The sequence below is a fragment of the Tenrec ecaudatus genome, chromosome 14, assembly GCF_050624435.1.
Source record: "Tenrec ecaudatus isolate mTenEca1 chromosome 14, mTenEca1.hap1, whole genome shotgun sequence".
Classification (NCBI taxonomy): Eukaryota; Metazoa; Chordata; class Mammalia; order Afrosoricida; family Tenrecidae; genus Tenrec; species Tenrec ecaudatus.
Genome location: NC_134543.1, coordinates 23,268,548 through 23,290,159, shown reverse-complemented (window position 1 = coordinate 23,290,159; position 21,612 = coordinate 23,268,548). Strand labels below are relative to the sequence as shown.

Genomic DNA, 21,612 nt, shown 5'->3' with positions numbered 1-21,612 from the left:
CCACAGTACGAACCGCCCCAGCCAAAAGCAGTCCTGTCAACCAACTGGAGACCCCACAGTACGAACCGCCCAAGCCAAAAGCAGTCCTGTCAACCAACTGGAGACCCCACAGTACGAACCGCCCAAGCCAAAAGCAGTCCTGTCAACCAACTGGAGACCCCACAGTACGAACCGCCCAAGCCAAAAGAAAGAACATGGTTTTACTTATTTTGCTTTTTTTCCTCTAATATTCTGAGAATAGTCAGGGTTATAATCTTTGCTTACGTTTGTACTCACTCGCTGCTATCGAGTTGATGCCCATTTACAGGGACCCTCACGACAGGCTAGACCTGCCCCTGGGAGTTTTCAGGACTCTGACTCTTTATACGGGAGCAGAAAGCCTCATCTCCTCCGTGGAGCAGCTGATGGTTTCAAACTGCTGACCTTGTGGGTAGCAGCCCAACTTGGAACCACTGTGGAATCTATACAAACACATTGTCATATTCAGCTTTATAGGAGTAACGGTAATAATAATTGCAAATGATGCATGGTTTTCTATTAACTAATCTTGCTCTAGGTATTAGCTCACTTAATTCTCATAACATTATTATTATTACTTTCTAGAAGAAGGAAAACCACTAAGGCTTCCTATAAAGTAACTTAGTAAGTGGTGCAGTAACTTAGTAAGTAAAGTAACTTAGTAAGTGGTGAAGCCAAAGTGCAAATGCAGTCAGGAAGTCTATCTCCAAAACCCACATTTGTTTTGCTTTGTTTTGTTTAATCATTTTACTGGGGGCTCATACAACTCTTATCACAACCCATACATACAACCATTGTGTCAAGTACATCAGTACATTTGTTGCCATCATCATTCTCAAAACATTTGCGTTCTTCTTGAGCCCTTGGTATCTGCTCCTCATTTTCACCCCTACCTCCCTGTTCCCCCCTCCCTCATGAACTCTTGAAAATTTATAAAATATCATTATTTTGTCATCTCTTACACTGTCTGACATCTCCCTTCACCCACTTTTGTGCTGTCCGTGCCCCAGGAAGGAGGTTATATGTAGATCCTTGTGATCAGTTCCCCCTTTCTACCTCACCTTCCCTCCACCCTGACAGTATCACCACTCTCACCACTGGTTCTGAAGTGATCATCTGTCCTGGATTTCCTGTGTTTCCAGTTCCTACCTGTACCAATGTACATCCTCTGGTCTAGTCAGATTTGTAAGGTAGAATTGGGATCATGGTAGTGGGGAGGAGGAAGCATTTAGGAACTAGAGGGAAGTTGTATGTTTCATCATTTCTACACTGCACCTGACTAGCTCATCCCCTCCGCAACCCTTCTGATAGGGATGTCCATATGTCTACAGTTGGGCTTTGGGTCCCCAGTCCACACTGCCCCTCATTCTCAATGAAAAATTCACATTTTTAATCGCTAAGTTGTTAAGAGTCTGTAGAGAAAAGGCAAAAACAAAGGAAGAAGTGAAAACAGTGAGTAAATGTACTCTCCCCCCAAAAAGGAAATAAATAAATTGATAAGAAATAGTTATTATTGGAATCAAAATTCTAGAAAGAAATCAAAAACATACATGAGCTAGCTTAAGTAAAAGAGAACATAATTTAAAGGGGTGGAGTGGTAAAGGGGGCTCATGATAGAAGCAAATAAACAGTCATAGGAATACCTCACACTAATCTGGCCCTCACCCAGTGCCAAAGGAGCCTTGGCGTTGCAACGGTTGAAGACCCAACTGCTAAGGGGAACATCAGCAATCTGATCCCACCAGCCACTCCTCAGAAGAAAGACATGCCAGTCTCTTCTGTAGAGGCTACAGTCTTGGAAACCCTATGGGGAAGTTCTATTCTGTCCTATAGGGTAAAGTTTACTCTATGCCATGCTTCTTTCTAAAGACTTTACACAAGGTGAAACATTATAGCCTAACAATCCTATAGACTAGTGCAGTTTGTTGTAGGCCACTTTACAGTTGAGAAAACTAGGCTGCAGAACATGGAAGTACCCATATTCATACAACAGCTAAAATGAAACAGGACTAAGATTCAAACCTGGGCTGTCTGGCTACAGAGACCATACTTAAAATCCCTATAAGGACCTCAGAGAGCCCATATATAAAATGGCTAAACTCTTCATAACAGATGAAAGTTACACATTGCTACTCTTCCTATTTCACCATCATTCATTGACACACACACACAACCCCACACCTCTACATCCATCCAACAGTGTTCTCTGAGTCAGTAGTCCCTCCTGGTTCATCAACTGGGAGCAGAAGGACAGAGCCCCGGGTATCAGAGCCCACTAACGAACTGAGAGGGTGCAAGCACATTTCTGGGAAAGGCCAATGCAAACACGGAGAGATAATGCTGAATTCTCTGGTGCTTATGCATGTTTCAGTTGTCAAAAAAACAGGACAACTTCAAAAGAAAACAGTTACTGAATAACCCCATCCCCTGTCTCACACACAGAATGACACAGATATTTTAGATTTGAACACCCACATACTTCTAAAATTAGTGAAGCAGTTTAAATTAAATGAAAAGCAAAACATGTCAAGATAGAAAACAACAACAAAAATTCAACCAGGGGTGGAGGGGCTGGGGGGTAATAGGGATTGGTGGGGTGGGGGGAGTGGATTGACATAAACCAAAAAAGGATGTTAAAAAATAACTGAGATAAATTTATCACATGTGGTTTGGGATTGAAATCACACTCTCTTGCATCTTCTGTCAGCTCTAAATAAATCAATGTTGTTGTCATTGTTTTAGGTGCCTGCAAGTCGGTTCGAACTCATAGCGACACTCAGCACTAAGCACAACAGAACAAAACCGTGCCCAGTCCTGTGCCACCTTCACAACTGCCATGCTTGAGCCCATTGTTACGGACGCTGGGTCAATACAGAGAGAGGAACACAGATGGTAGGTAGATGATAGATAGACAGATACATAGATAATACATAGACAGGCGGGAGTCAGTCAGTTTGCACCAGTTAGGCAGGCAGAACCAGTGCCTCAATTTTGGTTGAGTTCTGTGGACCAGTTGTTCACATGGGACTTGAAATCAGGGCTCTAAGGTGGGCAGCTGGGCAACCACCCATCATGGAAATCACACATTTACATTCCTGACTTTTTCAATGGTCTTCTGTGCAACAGCAGTGCTCTGATATGTTGAAAAACAAACAAACTGTCGGAAAGAACTGGAGGAAATTATGCTAAGTGAAGTAAGCCAAGCACAAAAGGACAAGAGTCCACTGAGGTAAGCTTATAAAGGCAAAAGGGGCATAGGGAAGAAGCTAATATATGCATGGGGTGAGGGGCCAGAACAAATCCAGGGATACATAAGGTAGCCAACTAAAAAGAAGGAGGTGGGAAAAAAGACATGGGTAGCCAGGGGGACAGGCACCAACCCATCCCAGGGGAGGGTGTTGTTTACATCTCCACAGGAAAAGAGGGACCAAACTTCAACTTGGTGCTCCAAGACAAGAACGCAACACCTGGCATGAGGCAGGGAACCAATAGAGAGGTCTGAGGGGACGGCCCCAATCCCAAGTACATGGACAGCCCCTCTCTCAGCAGAAGAATTCACTTCAGAGACCAGCTTTGAAGCTACAGCTCAGGAAGAGGGGTGTGTCTGATCAGAGAACACAGAAGCAAACAAAGGGGAAGGGGAAAAGAGTGGAACGCATCCTGGCCCACCAAGCCCTGAGGACAATATCCCTGCTCAGAGCAACCAATGCACAGAGGACCATAGGGCCGGCTCCTCCACAAGATACAACATCCCTCACTGACCCATAGCACTATGGGGGACAGCACTGGAGACACAGTGGGGTAATTGTGCCCGATCTGACCCCACCATACCAAGGTGAAACACGAAGGGCCTGTAACAAAGCAGCAAGGGGAGCAAAGCAATAAAGTCTCCAGGGAATACCAAAAATAGACTTTGGGGCCAGGGAGTGACACCCCATGAGACTCTACTGGAAAACACTCGTAAAGGTCAACAAATAGACCTTGAACTATTTATAGGCTTCTTTTTTGTTGGGGGGTAGTTATTGTTTTATTTACTATTGTTGCTTTGTTATTCTCTGTCTTGTGTTTGTACATATTATTATCTCTGCATGTCTATCTAGATAACATAGGAGAGGTAAATAAGCCAGAGGAAAAACATTGGGATGATAGTTCTGGGTGTACATTGGAGATGGGGAGGCAGGGAAAGGAGGTGGGTGCTAACAAACCCAGGGACAAGGGAACAATTGACCGAAAATCGATGGCAAGAAGGATGTAGGAGGTCTGGTAGGGCTTGATCAAGGGCAATGTAACTGAGAGGAACTGAAACCCAAATGAAGGCTGAGCATGATAGTGGGACAAGAGAAAGGTTAAAGGAAATAGAGGAAAGAACAAGGAGACAAAGAGCATTTATAGAGCTCTAAATGTAGGTATGCACATATGTAAATATATTTATATATGAGGATGGGGAAATAGATCTTTGTGCATATATTTATAGGTTTGGTATTAAGGAAGCAGATGGCTATTGGACCTAGACTCAAGTACTCCCTCAACACAAGAACACTTTTTTCTAATAATCCTGCATTCTGATATGCTCACATTCCTGTCACTGAAGACAAAATGGGTGCATAAGCAAATGTGGTGAAGAAAGCTGATGGTGCCTGGCTATCCACAGATATGGCATCTGGGGTCTTAAAAACTTGAAGATAAACAAGCAGCCATCCATCTGAGAAGCAACAAAGCCCACATGGAATAAGCACACCAGCCTATATGATCATGAGGTATCAATGAGATCAGGTATCAGGCATCAAAGACCCAGAACAAAAAATCATGTCAATCTGAGTGGGGTAGGAGGGAGTGTGTAGTAGAAACCCAAAGCCAATCTGTAGGTAATTGGACATCCCTTACAGAAGGGTCACAGGGAGGAGACGGGCCAGTCAGGGTGCAGTATAGCACTGATGAAACATACAGCTTTCCTCTGGTTCTATAATGCTTCCTCTACCCACCCCCACTATCATGACCCTAATTCTACCTTACAAATCTGGCTAGACCAGAGCATGTACATGGATACAGATGAGATCTGGAAACACAGGGAATACAAGACAGATAAACTCCTCGGAACCAATATTGAGAGTAGCAGTACCAGGAGGGGAAGGGGAAGGTGGAGGGAGAAAGGGGAAACCAATGACCTACCTATAACCCCCTCCCAGGAGGATGGACAACATATAAGTGGGTAAAGGGAGACATCAGCCAGTGCAAGACATGAAAAAGACAATAACTTATAAATTATCAAGAGTTTATGAGGGAGGGTGATAGAGGGAGGGGGTTAAATGAGGAGCTGATACCAAGGGCTCAAGTAGAAAGAAAATGTTTTGAAATGATGATGGCAACAAATGTACAAATGTGTTTGACACAATGGGTGGATGTAAGGATTGTGATAAAAGTTGTACGAGCCCCCAATTATTTATTATTTTTAAAAGTAATTTAAATAAATAAATAAAACTTTCAGCATATCATTTTTCTATACTTAAAGCAATCACTAGTTGTTAAATTATTTGAATTCCACCACTGGGTGGATGGATGGATGAATGGAGATAGATGAGAGAGAGAGAGAGATAAGGAGATAGGGAGATAAGCTTTAATACCTAGGTTCTTATATCCTTTCCAAAGACTACAGAGAACTCATAGACAAAATTCATGATTAAGGAGGCTAGTAAGGAAGCTAACTGGTTGTAATATAAGGGAGAAATGCTTAAGTTAAAGTTATTCCTCAGGGCATGATACCAAGTTCTTTCAAGGATGCCAATAGATGCCCACAGGACATACCGCTCTGCTGTCAGTCTGAAGCTGAAGGCATTCAGTCCAAGCTCTGTGGGCTAGCAAACTCAGTTCCCCAATAAGTGCCCAGAGGCACCCCAGTTTGTAAGCCTCTGCCAAAAGGCCTCACTTAAGAGGCGCTCCTTAGAGGCGCCCCTCTCCACAAGCCAGCATCCTGCCCCAAAGCACTCAGCTTTACTGGCTCCATGGGCTGGGAAGTCCACCACTCATACTCTGGCTCCTGATTAGGCTCCTGCTCCTCTAGGGCCACACCTGGTTTTTGGCTCCCAGAGGTTAACTGCACAGGGCACTCAGGTCCAGGGGACTCAATCCACTCCTGGCTCTTGCTTCTCAGAAGGCTGTATGCAGGATGGTACTCCAGGGACTCCTGTTTGCAATTACTCACAGGTGAGTCCTATCAGTAGCTTCCCCATCTTCTTACCAGACCCATGCAGGCATAGGCCATTTGGAAGGACTTTGAGGCTTTGGCTAGAAGAGCCATATTAAATTATTCCCTGCCTCTGCTGGTAGGTACATAGATAATAGAGAAGCAGCATTATAATCTCAAAATTTAAAAACCCACCGCCATAGCATCAATTCTGACTCATAGCAACTCTACAGGACAGAGAACTGCCCCAGAGAGTTTCCGAGGCTGTAATAGTTACAGAAACCACTGCCCAGGACTGGATTGGGACTCACAGCTACCACAGAGAGCAGGGAAACTTGTTTCTGCCATAGGCCATTTAGCTATGTATAACATCATTCAAGGGCCATCCTGATCAAATATTTCATTGACTCACCCCTAATGAGATGGTTCATATTTCTCCCTACAGGACAGGGTGAAACTGCTCCTGGGAGTCCCCGAGAGTGTATTTCTTTGGGGAGCATGCGATAGGTACGAGTCGGCATTGACGCGGTAGCAGTGAGTTTGAATTTTTGGTTAATGGGATGGCCAGGACTGCTTCCCTTTGGTGAGGCACAATCACATGCTGGCACTGATGACTTCTCAGGTCTTACATGGTCCATGGGCCAGATGTTCCCCCTGACGGATAGAGTGATGTTTTTTATACGGCTTCAGTGCTACCGCTAACATATAAAAGGAGGCCGAGTAGTGCGGTGGTTAATTAGCTGCTAAGTAAAAATAAGTCAGTGGTCTGAATACCCTAGCCACTCCACAGAAAGATGTGGCCGTTTGTTTCCACAAAGATGCCCAGCCCTGGAACCCTGTGGGCAGGCAGGGGGATTCTCTGCCTATACACCAGAATGAGATGCTGTTTCTGAGGAAGAGATCTGATTTCAAGCAGACTACATTGAATGTTTTCCAAATTATTGTATGTATCAGAAGCTAGATTTCGAATAATGTAAGTCTACTACAAGTGATCCGAGTCTTCAGTCCTCCTTATACACAGCACCCTCCCACAATGGGTCCAGGTGACCCCATCTCTGGGTTGAGTTATTTTGCTTGATTTAGGTCAATAGGGTTTCAGCGGACAAGTGGAGACTTGAAATGGGATTGCAAACTGGAACCTGGGTGTCACCCTGAGGACACACATTGGCTAGTCTACTAGAGGGTGACGGGCACACAATTGCTCCAGTGACATCCAGCCGAGGTCTGCAGATCAACCAGTTGATCTCAGACAAGGGTAGACACAGACAACTAGGCTGACAGAGTAAGCAATAACACTTACAACTGTCTACCTAGCAGATTTTATCATTGTTTGTTATACAGAAAAAGCAATCTCTCTCTCTCTCTCTCTCTCTCTCTCTCTCTCTCTCTCTCTCTCTCTCTCTCTCTCTCTCTCTCTCTCTCTCTCTCTTTCTCTCTGGCACTCCAGGAGCAGCAGGCGTCGACACAGACATGACCAAGTCCAAGAACCCCACCATGCATAACCAATCCCAAAAATGGCACAGAAATGGCACTAAATAACCATGACCACAACGATATCTCATAAGGGGGTGAACTCCAAGTTCCTGAAGAACATATGCTTCATCTAGAAGCGCAAGAAGGGGCTGAAGAAAATGCAAACCCAAAACGCCACGATGTCCATGCTGGGGCTATCAAGGTTCTTATGAAGCCCAAGGAGGTCAAGGTAAAGATCCCATTGGGAGTCAGCTGCAAGCTCAGTCGACTGGCCTACACTGCCCACCCAAGCTTGGCAAGCAGGCTCATGCACATATTGCCAAGGGTCTGAGGTTCTGCCAGCCCAAGATCAAGACACAAAGCAAGGCTGACATTCTACCAAGGCCTTGACTCCAGCTCCAGCTCCCAAGGGTGTGCAGGCCCCACCAACAAAGCAGAGTTCTCTGTCTGAAGTGGAGGGGGACTGATGTGACTAGACTGCCATCTACAGAGAGCTGGTGTCCTCTGCACTATTGGTGCAAAGAAACCCGAGGTGGGGAAAACAAACAAACAAACAAAAAAAAAACACTGACACATATAACTCACTAATAAATCATTTGATTTGCTTTCAAAGGGAAGTGAATTTCCAGATGTTTACCCCCAAGCCTACGCTCTTTGAGAAAACAGTGTTTCATACTGCAGATGTGCTGAGAATTTTCTCACAAGGTAGAAGAGGGAATAAAAAACCCTTCTCGAACAATAGGCTACCAAAGGCCTACTTGTCTTGTTGCTGTTATTATGTTGAGTTGCTTCTGACTCATGGTGATTCTATGCACAACAGAGCAAAACGTAGGCAAGTCCTACACCGTCCTCACAATTGTTCTATGTGTGAGCCTATTGTTGCAGACACTGTGCCACTCCGTCTTGTCACGGGTCTTCCTCTTCTGCCCTGTTCTGTTACTTTCCAGCATGATGCCCTTTTCCAGGGACTAGTCTCTCCAGATCACGTGTTCAAAGTATGTTTCTGTTGTCACAACACCTATGCCCCAATATTTCCATCTCTGTCTCCTGCCATTCCCTCTCTCTGGAATGCCTTCTCCTTTTATCACCATCTGCTTAATGTCTACTCAATCTACAAGGCTGAGCAAATTAGCCGAGAAGTAGGATTATGTGAAGAAGAAAGAGGCATCAGAATTGGAGGAAAGCTTACTAATAACCTGCAATAAACACGACAAAATTGTGCTTGCTGAAAGTGAGTAGGACTTGAAGCATGTGCTGCTGACGATGAAGGATGACAGCTTTCAGTGTAGATTACAGCTCAATGTAAAGAAGAGTAAAATCCTCACACTGGGCCAGTAGGTAACAGCATGATACACGGAGAAAAGACTGAAGTCCTCGGGGAGTTCATCTCACTTGGATCAACAATCAATGCTCAGGGAAGCACCAGTCTGTCTGGCCGGATCAATATCAGGCCAGCTCCTAGCAGCGAGTGACCTTGAATCTCTCCCACTCACCTGCAGAGCTGACCAGACCTGGCTAATGTAACCTGTCAGCAGCTTTGCAAGTCCTTTTTTTCTCTCTCTCTCTCTCACAGCCCGTTTTGCTCACAGCCTGTCCTGCACCCGGCATGAATATACCTGGAACCAAGAAGACACCTTACATTCCAGAAACCTAGACAAACCTGTATCTCCCAATCCCTCACTACTGTACCTTATATGGACTCAAGGCAGCCCAGTCACATGTTCCCCCGCAATATAAACACCACCCCTGTAACCTGGGGTGCGACTCCCTCGACATGGAGGTTGTGGACTGTGGGACTTTGCCCAGGCTGGGTTTTTCTCCGTAATAAAGCCTGTTTGATCAAATTGGACTGATTTGCTCTCTGGCGCCTCTCGACCACCTTACATTCAGTCAAGATGTCAAATAGCGGATGGCATTAGGTAAATCTCCTGCAAAGACCTCTTTGAAGTGTTGAAATGTAAGGCGGTTACTTTGAGGCCTATGATAAGACTGACCCAATCCACAGTCTCTTCATTCGCCTCATATACATGTGAAAGTTAGAGACCAAATAAGGAAGACCCAAAAAAAAAAAAAAACCCAATACATTTGATCTATGGCATTGTTGGAGACTACTGAAAGCACCATGGACTGCCAAACGAACAAACAGATCTGTTTTGGAAGTACAGCCAGATGGAGGGGCTGTGTCTCAGTCCTTTGGACATGTTGCCAGGAGAGGCCAATCCCTGGAGAAGAACATCATGCTTGGTAAAGTGGTGCAGCAGCAAAAAAGAGGACGGCCCTCGACGAGATGGAATGACACCAGGAGGTGCAGCAATGGGCTCAGACACAAGAACAAGTGTGTGGATGCATAAGGCAGGACCGGTCAGGGTTTCATTCTGTCATATATATGGCTGTCACGTGTTGGAACCAATTTGACAACAACTATATTCACATTCAGGTAATACAGTCTCAGTGAGGCCTTCCATTAGCAGCCAGAAGTCTACTTCATCCCTCTACATCTTAGCCCTAGACAGTTATCAAGCATGTCCACGAAATGTAATTAGGGTATTTGTGCCACTGAGTTTTATTCTTAAATCCTCACCCATGTCAGGCTCATCTCACCTTCCAGCTCCTGCTGGACTCACTGCCAACAACACGTTTCAACCCTCTTCCCTTGCCCACAGCCTACTGTCATCTACCCAATTCACACTCAGTGACCCCATAGGGCAGGGTAGAACTGCCCAGGTGGGAGTTTCCTAAGCTGTAACAAAGAAAGCCTCATTTTTCTCCCTCAGAGTGGCCAGTAGAGTCAAACTACTGGCCTTGCCAATAGCAGTCTAACAAGTGACCCATATATGCCACCAGGACACTTTCCCCTTTAACTAACTGTTTCCTTCAAGTTCTGTTTCACAGTAAACTTCCATAGAGAGCCTGCTTTCACTGTTCCACCCAGCTCTGGGCCAAGAGTTTCTCTTTATATTTCCCTATAATCCACCTCCTCACAGTCCACAGATGATGGCTATTCAGCTGGGTGTCTCCCCAGGTCCCCCACTGTCCCTAGACTCTAAATTCCCATTGGAGACTAGCTTCATAAAAATTTTTGCTCACAGTTATATCTCAACACCTATCATCATTCCTGAAATGTAGTTAGAACATTTTGAAATAAATTTACAATTTAATTTTCCTTTTTATCCCGTATGATTAAGCCAGAGACAAATTTCAAAGCATGGGACTTTGCAAACAGCAAGCAATATACAAATGGAATAATTGTTGGAAGAAGTGAATCTTGTAGCAAATGGCCTAAATTAATTATCTTAAATCTTCAAACAATGTGGATTAAGCTGCAAAACAGCATAAATGTGAATGCTTCATAATGTCTATTATAGCGTAAACAAAGATAAACATTTTGAGTTTATTTGAATACATGTGTTAGAACTTATTATAACTAAATCATCTAGGAGGTTTACTTGCATTATTGTGGATCGTTTCAATTTATCATAGTCATTGGCCGTTAGTTGAATTCTTCAATTATTATTTATCTCCACTATAAAGCTCCAAACTCAGATAGCAATGCTCTTTATCATCTGGGTTTATTCTCACTATTTTTTCATTGTACCAATCACTGCTCCCAGGCAAACCCATTTCTGTCATTTAAAAGCCTTTACTGCAATCGAACTCTTGCCTTCTTCCTGCAAACCTATAAAATTATGCTATCTCCAACCTCAAAAACAAAATGCACAGTCTATTTCTTCAGCAACCTTTTTCTCTGTTTATTCAGACGAGCCTAGTTTAGGTTGAGCTTTAATTCACTCATCCATGAACCCATTCATTGATGAATACTCATCCATTCATTCATGAGCACCTGCTCTATGGCTAACCCTGCACTAATTATATGCCAGCACGAAGTAGATTTAAAATGTTCGTAAGCTAAGTGGATTCGTGTATCCACAAACACTCCCTGCTCTCTAACACACCAAGCGCCAGCATTGCACACATTTTTATTAAAGGGCTGGATGAATTTCAGAAAAGTGTACACAGCTGAGCAAGGCTAGGCAATCCTTTAAGGGCCACTCATAATTACTAACAACAAGACATCAGAAACAAGGTTAACAAACAAAAGGGCAAATGCAGAAAAATATTTGATTTGTATGGAAATCAATGGACTGGTTGAATCTTTAAAAAGCATAAGAATAACAACAGTAGCAGAAAGAATAGAATACTAGTAGACCATGAGGCAAAGGAGACATGAACAGGCAAGTCACATGCTACACATGGCCCTAACACATGTGAACATTACAAATTAAAATGGCAAAATAGCATTGTTCTCTGTTTTGATAAAGTGGAGGGAAAAGATGCACGCGCGCGCATGTGTGTGTGATGCTCAGTGTTAACAAGAGAAAGCCCATTAACTAGAACCATTTTTCTGGAAAACAACCTGGCAATACAAGTCAAAGAAAGAAACATGTATATTCTAAGAATGGTCTCGGGAGGCAAGCAAAGGGCAGGTCTGCAAAGAAGTCTGTGTGAGAAGGTTCGATATATATATATATATATAAAAAATGACCCAGACCATCCACTACTAAAATACTATCTAGTAGTAATGGAGCACAGGTAGAATCTTATGGACTGTCATTAAAAAGAATACTACCATATGAATAAAAGGACATTTAAGCCATTTCACATTAAATCAACCCAATATCACCATTAAAAGGATAATGGTGACTATAAATAATCTACATTACTTCCATAAAAGTCCCAAATGTGTCAAGAGCCTGCAATTGAAAACTCCTAGAATAGGCCATCTTATCAACCCTATCTCACCATCTCCAACTCAGATATGTTCTAATCCTAAAGTGTAGACCTTAGACACAGTGTAACTGCCTGGCTCCAATGTATCTCCCTTATAAGTTTAAGTGCCTTTTTTCAAAAGGCAACATTCAAATGCTAAAAAGCACCTAGAATTTTAAATCTATGTTGCAAGTTTTGCTTTTTGAATACTGCACTCTGATTTCAATAATAATTCATGTTGGCTATGTTCCTAATAATGTCTGGAGCCTTTTTTTTTTTAAGTAAAAATTAGCAAATCTGTCTTGGAAAATGCATAGCCAAATGCTCCTGAGAAGCGAGAAAGGAGGTATTTCATATACATACTTAAGACACATTGTCAGAAGAGACAGTCCCTAGAAAAAGACACCATGCTTGGTAAAGCGGGTTAAGAAAGCAGCAGACAGTCAGCAAGGTGAGTTGACACAACGGCTTCAACAATGAACTCAAACATAACACCAATTGTGAAGGATGGCCCAGGCATTGCTCTGTTGTACACAGGGGTTGCTATAAATTGAAACGGATTCGATGGCACCTAACAACAAGAAATAGAACCTCTGAACATATCCCCATAAGCGTCACATTTAAGTCCTAGCCCCTGTCCTTGCATACATGACCCTACTGAAATAGACTCATCTAGTTATATAAATGAGGTCATATTGCTTGCTGAAAGTGAAGACAACTTAAAGAAAACAAAATTCCTCACAACAGGAATACTAGACAACTTGATGATAAGCGGAGAAAAGAATGAAGTTGTCTTGCTTGAATCCACAATCAATGCACACACAGGTCAAGAATCAACACAATGCATTGGGCAAATCTGATGCACCAAACCTCGTTAAATGTTGAATAGCAAGAATGCCGCTTTGAAGACTAACAGAGGCCTGACTCCAGCCATGGTTTCAATTGCCTCATGCATGTAAAAGTTGGACAGTGAATTAGGCAGAATGAAGAACTGGTGCATCTGAAGTAGTGTGCTAACAGAGAATACTGAAACAACCTTGGGTTACCAAAAGAACAAAAAAAAAAATTGTCCTGAAAGAAGTACAGCCAGAATGTTCTTTAGAAGTTATCGTGGCTGTACACTGATACAGATAAGAATTGGAAAAACAGGGAATCCAGGACAGATTATCCCTTCAAGACCAGTGCTGAGAGTGGCGAAACCAGGAGGGTAGAGGAAGGATGGGTTGGAAAGGGGGAACCGATTACAAGGATCTACATATAACCTCCTCCCTGAGGGATGGACAACACAAAAGTGGGTGAAGGGAGACATCGGACAGTGTAAGCTATGACAAAATAAAAAATAATTTATAAATTATCAAGGGTTCATGAGGGAGGGGGAAACTGGAAGGGAGGGAGAAAATGAGGAGCTGATGCCAGGGCCTTAAGTGGAGAGCAAATGTTTTGAGAATGATGAGGGCAACGAATGTACAAATGTGCTTTAAACAATTGATGTATGTATAGATTTTGATAAGAGTTGTATGAGCCCACAATAAAATGAGAAAAAAAGAAGTTATCATGGCAGGAATTCTCCCAATGCATTTTGAGTGTGTTACCAAGAAAGACAGGTCCCTGGAGTAGGTCATCATGCTTGAAAAAGTCAAGAAACACTGAAACAAGGGAAAACCTCAACGAGATGGATGGACACAGTGGCTGCAACAATGGAAGGACGAATGTGAGGATGGCCCACTACCATCTGATGCTCCCTTCTGTGGTACATGAGGTTGCTATGAGTCCAACCGGCTCCAAAGTACCTTACAGCAGCAACAACTTACTTCGTTTTCTCCACCTACCAGAAAAGGGCTTCTTGTCCCCAGAAGCCTATCTGTGGGTGTTTGGGGTTTTCTTACCATCAACATGAAGAAGTCTATTATCTCAGACATTTGAGGAGAAAACATACTTCCAAAGCACATCCTCATAACCCTGTGCTGCTCTCCCCCGAGCCCGGGGCTCTCCTTGGGCATATCCATCTGCCTATCAGCACTGCAGGAGACTTGGGGGGAAAGGGCCTACTCAGAGGCTGCAGTGATCTTTGGTTGCCCCTACACTTTCCCCAAACCACCAACAGATCATGGAAGGAAGGGAATACAATGCACCTACAACTTGAAATTTTTTTTTAGTGCATTAAAATTAACATACCATTACTATGTACCCAAAACAAGCAACACAAACCCCACTGCTATTGAGTAGACAATTGGTGGTATATCACAAAACAGGGAGGAAAAGTGCCCCTACGAGCACAAAAAGCTCAACTTGCACAGAAATCCTTACATCCAAGTTCTCTGTACTCAACAATCCCATTGGTGAATTTCTGCCAATAGCTGGTTCCCCCGGGGTTACTAGATCCCTCTGATGTATGAACTGTAGCCTACGTCTGGCCACAGTATTGCCTCCGCATACATCTGAAAGGTGCTAACCTACATGAGATGAACCTACTCTCTATGGTTTCAGATTTTAAGCCATTTGCTTTTTAAGCCAGTAACAAGCCACTTGCTAGCACTTCTAAAGGAAACTTTTTCAACCCAGTTCTGTCCACACTGCGTTTTACAGTCAAATAAATAAAAATAAGAAGCACTGATTGGAGGAAAGAGCTGTGAACAGAGAGTGTCTTCAGTTCTAGGTGACTACTTTCAGAGCAACCTGTAAGACTCCACAGAAAGTTATTCAGAGAACTCCTAGCTGCCCATATAAAAAGGAACTCTTGGGGGGGAGTGGGGAGGGAGGGGGAAAAAAGAGGACCTGATGCAAAGGGCTTAAGTGGAGAGCAAATGCTTTGAGAATGATTGGGGCAGGGAATGTATGGATGTGCTTTATACAATTGATGTATGTGTATGTGTGGATTGTGATAAGAGTTGTATGAGTCCCTAATAAAATGTAAAAAAAAAAAAAGAGGGAAAAAAGAAAAAACAAAGAATGATTAGGGCAAAGAATGTACAGTGTGCTTTATACAATTGATGTATGTATATGTATAAGAGTTGTATGAGCCCCTAATAAAATGTTTAAAATAAATAAAAAGGAAATCTTGGAAGACAGCATTTCCTAAAAAGACATATCCTGGGGAAGCTAACCCAAATATAAGTAAAATAAGCTGTCCAGAGATAGTTCAAAGTGGCTCAGCTTACATAATGACAGCGAAGTAAATGCTCTTATCAGGATCAAGTTGAGGGGACACAAGCATGCTGCAAGAAGCCCCAGCGGGGAGCTGCAAAGTCATTCGTTCAAAACCCCCAGCCTTTCTGCAGGAGGAAGATAAGCCTTTCCTCTTCCATAGTTAGTGCAGTGGTTCTCAACCTTCCTACTGCCCAGACCCTTTAATGTAGTTGCTCAGTGGTAGTGACCCCCAACCATAAAATTATTTTCGTTGCTACTTCATAACCGTAATTTTGCTACTGTTATGAATCATAATGTAAATATCTGATATGCAAGATGTATTTTCATTGTTAGAAACTGAACAAAATTAAAGCATAGTGATTAATCACAAAACAATATGTAATATGTATTGTGAAATATCTATGTGCTTTCCGATGGTCTTAGGTGAACCCTGTGAAAGAGTCTTTCCATCCCCAAAGAGATTGCGACCCACAGGTTGAGAATCCCTGAGTTAGAGTCTCGGAAATCCACAGGTCTACCCTGCCAGATAGGGTCGCCTGGGGTCAGAATCGATGGCAGTTGAGTTTGGTTTTGCTTTCGTTAACACAGCTGCCACCTTCACCCCATGACAAGCCATTAATTGTTTTTCTTTTTATGGGTGCTAAGGTGAAAGCGCCAACGTTTTAAACTTATATTTGCCTTGTCCAATACGGACGCGCTAGCTGAGCGTGTGGCCATGAAGCCCTTGAAATATGACCAGATTTCAAAGATTTAGTACAAGAATTTTAAATTGTGCATAGGTTGAGATGAAAACATTTTGATACATTGTTCTAAGTAAATTTTTGAACATTAATTTCGGTCGTTTTTTAGTTTAGTTAACGTGGCTACCAGAAATTTTTTAATCGCAGATACTCTTTGCATTCTATTTCCACTCAACAAACACTGTGGTGCGTAAAGAATAAAACTAACCACCAAGTACTGAGCATGTCCTCCGTGCCAAGCACTGTGCTAGGTACCCTGTGTAACTTGGAACCACGCTGTGCGGGAGGCACATCAGACCCCGATTACAGGTGAAAGGCGGAAGTGCCTCGCCCACCAAACCATGAAAGGAAGCAGCTGGGAGTCAGGGCAAGAATGCTCGGCACACTAAGCAAGAGACAACGGCTAAGGGTGGGGCAGCTCTCCAACTGGTAAAGGAAAGGCAGGGCAGCGATACAGAATCCACGCGGGTAGCAAACCCCTGGGACCAGAGAACAGACAACAACATCAAGTTCGCTGGGCCTGTTCAGGGCGTGCAGGACAACCTGAGTTTCACTGCCTTGACAGCCCAAGCTTCCCAGATGCTACCTCGGGGCTCGCTGCTCCCCAATCAAAGCCCATGTGGCTCTAATTCCCTGGATACTGTAGCAAGGAGCTCACAATGACAGTCACGGCAAGACACGAGGCGGCTTGAGGACAGCAAGCACGTTGTCGCTCCCCAACTTCGGCACACACACCCCTCACTCACGCCCCACCCGTATTTCCACGGCCCTCGGGGTCCCCAGCTCTCGGACGAGGGGAAGTGGAACCTGAAACATCTGCAGTGAGGCAGGGAAGTGGTAGAGACAGCAAAGGAGCAGTGGGGGCAGGTACCTGAGACAGAAAGGACTCCAGGACCTTACTGCCGGATCATCGCTGAGACCCCACTCGGCTCCCACGGCTACCAGTGACCCACACGGTGCAACTGACCCGACGCTGCGGCGCAACTGACTCTACTCTACCTACACTCGCAGCTATGGCAACTTGAACTAGCCGCCCAGCCGAGGCGGCTGAAGAGGACCCTGCTGGTGCCGCCTAGCCCTCTGGGAGTTGTAGTCCATCCCGCCTTCAAAAGTGGAGACTTTACAATGGGGAGGTCTTCGTAAGAAACTGCAATTCCCAGAAATCAATGCGCCTGGCCTTCGGATGATTTTCCCGGAAGAAACCGAAATCGCAGGCAAGGAGTCCTCCCGACCGCGCCCTCTTGTTCGGGGCTTTAGTTTTCTTAAAGGACCAGAACCTGCTATATCAGACAAACTCCGCTGAGGGCTGCCTTGACCCTGATCATAATTTAATCAGAAAAATGTTTAATGTTTACTTTTTTAAAATTAAGTAGCTGTACTACAAAACCACTGTCAGCCAGTAATTCCGACTCATACCAACCCTTCTGTGGATTTCTACTCACAGGGATCTTATGGGACAGAATAGAGCTGCCCCTTTGAATTTCCAACGCTGTAAATGTTTACAGGAACTGACAGCCTCATCTTTCAGTTCTGGAGCTGCTGGTGAGTTTGAGCCTTCGGTCTTTCCGTTAGCAGTCCAGCATTTAAGCTACTGCGTCACGAAGCAGGAGGATAATCTCCAACAGTAAAATGAGACGAAAAAAGATTCCCAATATCTTATTCCAAAGGCCTCACAATCTTTAGCACTGACCAAGAACAGAGAAAGATTATCTAGTTCAACTCTGCGGTCTAAGTGATTGCCCTAAGATTCCAATTCTCGTTAATTAAAATATATATATATATAGTGAGTCTGTCAGTTCATCTACTACTTCCTAAATCTTGGGTATCATCTTCTCAATTGTAGAACACAAAAAAGAGATATTCTGCTCAGAGAAGTCAGGCTCACTGATTGAAAAGCTCAACAGAAAACTGAACATGGGAAAAAGGAAGAGGGAATTCGCACATATTAATCTCCTGGATGGCTAGATTCTCTTCTTCCTTACAAACACCACTGGTCCTCCACCTTCTCAAAGATAAAGTCAAAGTTTACCTTATTTAGAACCGCTTTCCTACCTCAAAAAAGAGCTAGATCATAATAAACCACACAGCCTCCCTGCAGTACAGTAATTCTGTACTGCAACTATCGTAATATCAACCATGTAGTTTCCCCTTGTTTCGTTCAAATGCCTTCTTCGCGGTCTATGTATACCTTCTGTATGAGCACAATTAAGTTTATTTCTAGGACGTTAGTACTAACACTAACCTAACCACTGGTGTATTTACAGTATCATCGTGATGTGGGTGTTAGATGAGGAGCCCTGGTGGTGTAGTGAGTTACATGTTGACCTGCTAAACTCATGATCAGTAGCTCAAAACCACCATCTGCTGCACATGAGAAAGATGAGGCTTTCTACTTCCATAAAAATTGAGTCTCATAAACCCACGGGATCAGTGCTACTATAATGTTGCCATGAGTCAGAATTGACTTGATGGCAGTGAGTGATGCTCTAAGTCATGCCACCCATTATTTCAAATATCAAAAGATCCTGATTGGTGGACAGATCTCAGCGGAGTTTCCAGGCTAAGAAAGACCAGGGAGAAAATTAAAACAAATCTATGAGAGTCATATACCTTGAGTATAACACACCTGAATTTAGAGAACATGTCTAGAATATATTTAATTCATTGCACACTAATGGCTGAAGACCAGGTGAGTTGTGGGATGACATCAAAACCATGCTGCATGAAGAGAACAAAAACACAAAGTCAAACTCATTACCATCTAGTCAATTAAGATTCAAAGTGGCCCAACAGATCAGGGTAGAACTGCGTATTAGTCTGGGTACTTCAGAGAAACAAATCCATGGAAATTCATATGTATATAAGAGTTTTATATAAAGGGTAAGTGCACATCAAGAAAACATCCCAACCCAGTGCTTCCTAAGCCCACAAGTCCAACATTAACCCATATGTCTGACACCAATCCACAAAGTCCTCCTCCATCTGGCAAAACACACACTATGACACTGACTTCAGGAGGAAAGCCAAGTCAGTGAATGTGTAAGCATCTCAGCGCTGGCAGGGGTCTCCACACGGCTGCTCCAGCACCCAGGGCTGCATCGGGGTAGGTCCATGTGGCTTCTCCTCAGGGATGCCTTGCAGGAAGTGGGCCTCGCAAGCTGAAGCTGGGAACTGGCTAAGGCAGCTGCACCGTAGTCCAACCATCAGAAAGCAAGAGACCCAAGAACTAGAAAGGTGAGGCTCACCGAGCCATTTATCTCTCTGCCTTTCAATTAACCCCACATGTGTTTATTTTGTCAGGTTGGCACAATAAACTGCCTTAAACTGCCCCTATGGGTTCCCAAGACTGTAACTCTTTACAAGAGTAGAAGCCTTGCTTTTCCCCATGGAGCACCAGGAAGTTTCAAACTGCTGGCATTGTGGTCAGCGGCCCAATGCATGCTCATTCTACCACAAGGGTTCCTTAAAGGAAGCCGAAGGTCACGATAACAGGAAAGCCAAGAATGGCATGTAATGGTGGTTGCACAACTCTTTTTAATGTGCTTAAACTATTGAACTGTATGACATGTGAAGTACATGTCAATGAAGCTGTTGAAATGCTTCAAAAAGAGGGTAAGAATCGTGGCACAGCTCAAAGAATGCAGTCACTGCTACTGACAGGTAGAAATAGTGGACGTGGTCTCTGTTCTGCTTTGTATATTCTCAACAATGGCAGCAACACAATCAATATTTTTAATTTAAAAAAAGGACCCGAAAGAAAGAAAGGTCCACCAAGATTATTGGAAGAGACTCTAAAACTTTCTTGTGAACATAGACTAGCTAAAGCAAGTGGAAAAAAATCATAAAGGGAAATAACTGAAGTGAAAATTTCAAAGTTTGAACAGGTGATCCAAAATCAGTGGCAAGGAGGGTAGTGGAGGCCTGGGTAGGGCTTGATCAAGGGCAATGTAGCCAAGAGGAAGTACCGAAACCCAAATGGAGTCTGAGCATGATAGTGGGGCAAGAGGAAAGTAAAAGGAAATAGAGGAAATAACTAGGAGGCAAAGGGCACTTATAGAGGTCTACATACAGGCATGTTCATATGTCAATATATTTATTAAGGATGATGGGGAAATAGATCTACATGCATATATTTATAGGTTTAGTATTAATGTAGCAGATAGACATTGGGCCTCCACTCTAGTAATTCCTCAATGCAAGAACATTTTGTTCTATTAAACTGGCATTACATGATGCTCACCTTCCCAACACAATCCCTGAAGACAACACGGGTACATAAACAAATATGGTGAAGAAAGCTGATGGTGCCCAGCTATCTAAAGATATAGCATCTGGGGTCCTAAAGGCTTGAAGATAACCAAGTGCCTATCCAGCTGAGAAGTGAAAAAGCCTACATGAGAGAAGCACACCAGCTTATGTGATCATGAAGTGTCGATGGGATCAGGTATAAGGCATCACATAACAAAAGGTCATATCATTGTCAAGGAGGGGGAGTGCAGAGTGGGGACCCAAAGCCCAGCTGTAGGCAACTATACATCCCCTTACAGAAGGGTCACAAGAAAGATGAGCCAGTCAGGCTGCAGTGTAGCAACAATAAAACATACAACTTTCCTCTAGTTCTTTAATGTTTCTTCCACCCACCCACCCCCCACTATCATGATCCCAATTCTACCTTACAAATCTGACTACACCAGAGGATGCATACTAGTATAGATAGGAACTAGAAACACAGGGAATCCAGGATGGATGAACCCTTCAGGACCAGTGGTGAGAGTGGCAATACCAAGAGGGTGGAGGGAAGGTGGGGAAGAAGGGGGGAACCAATCACAAGTATCTACATATAACTCCCTCCAAGGGAGACAGACAACAGAAAAGTGGGTGAAGGGGGACGTCCGACAGTGTAAGACATGACAAGATAATAATAATTTGTCAAAATTATAAAGGCTTCCTGAGGAGGGGGGTGGAGGTTATATGTAGATCCTTATAATCGGTTCCCCCTTTCTACCCCACCCTCCCTCTACCCTCCCGTATCGTCAATCTCACCACTGGTCCTGAAGAGATCATCTGCCATGGATTCCCCCTGTTTCCAGTTCCCCTCTGTACCAGTGTACATCCTCTGGTCTAGCCAGATTTGTAAGGTATAATTGGGGTCATGATGTGGGGGGGGCATTTAGGAACTAGAGGAAAGTTGTATATTTCATCATTGCTACACTGCACCCTGACTGGCTCATCTCCTCCCCCCATCGTCATTCACAATTATATGATGTTTTTGTTCTTTGATGCCTG

The 21,612-nt window shown here is 43.7% G+C and overlaps 1 protein-coding gene across 2 annotated transcripts in view; it reads right to left on the bottom strand.

Moving 5' to 3' along the window:
* Positions 1–17,367, bottom strand: part of CEP128 (centrosomal protein 128) — a 472,711-nt gene extending 455,344 nt beyond the window's left edge. For both annotated transcript variants that reach the window (XM_075531496.1, XM_075531497.1), the window contains exon 1: positions 17,198–17,367. The gene's annotated coding sequence lies outside the window, so the exon portion shown is untranslated. The remainder of the gene's footprint in view (positions 1–17,197) is intronic.
* Positions 17,368–21,612: the final 4,245 nt, after the last annotated feature.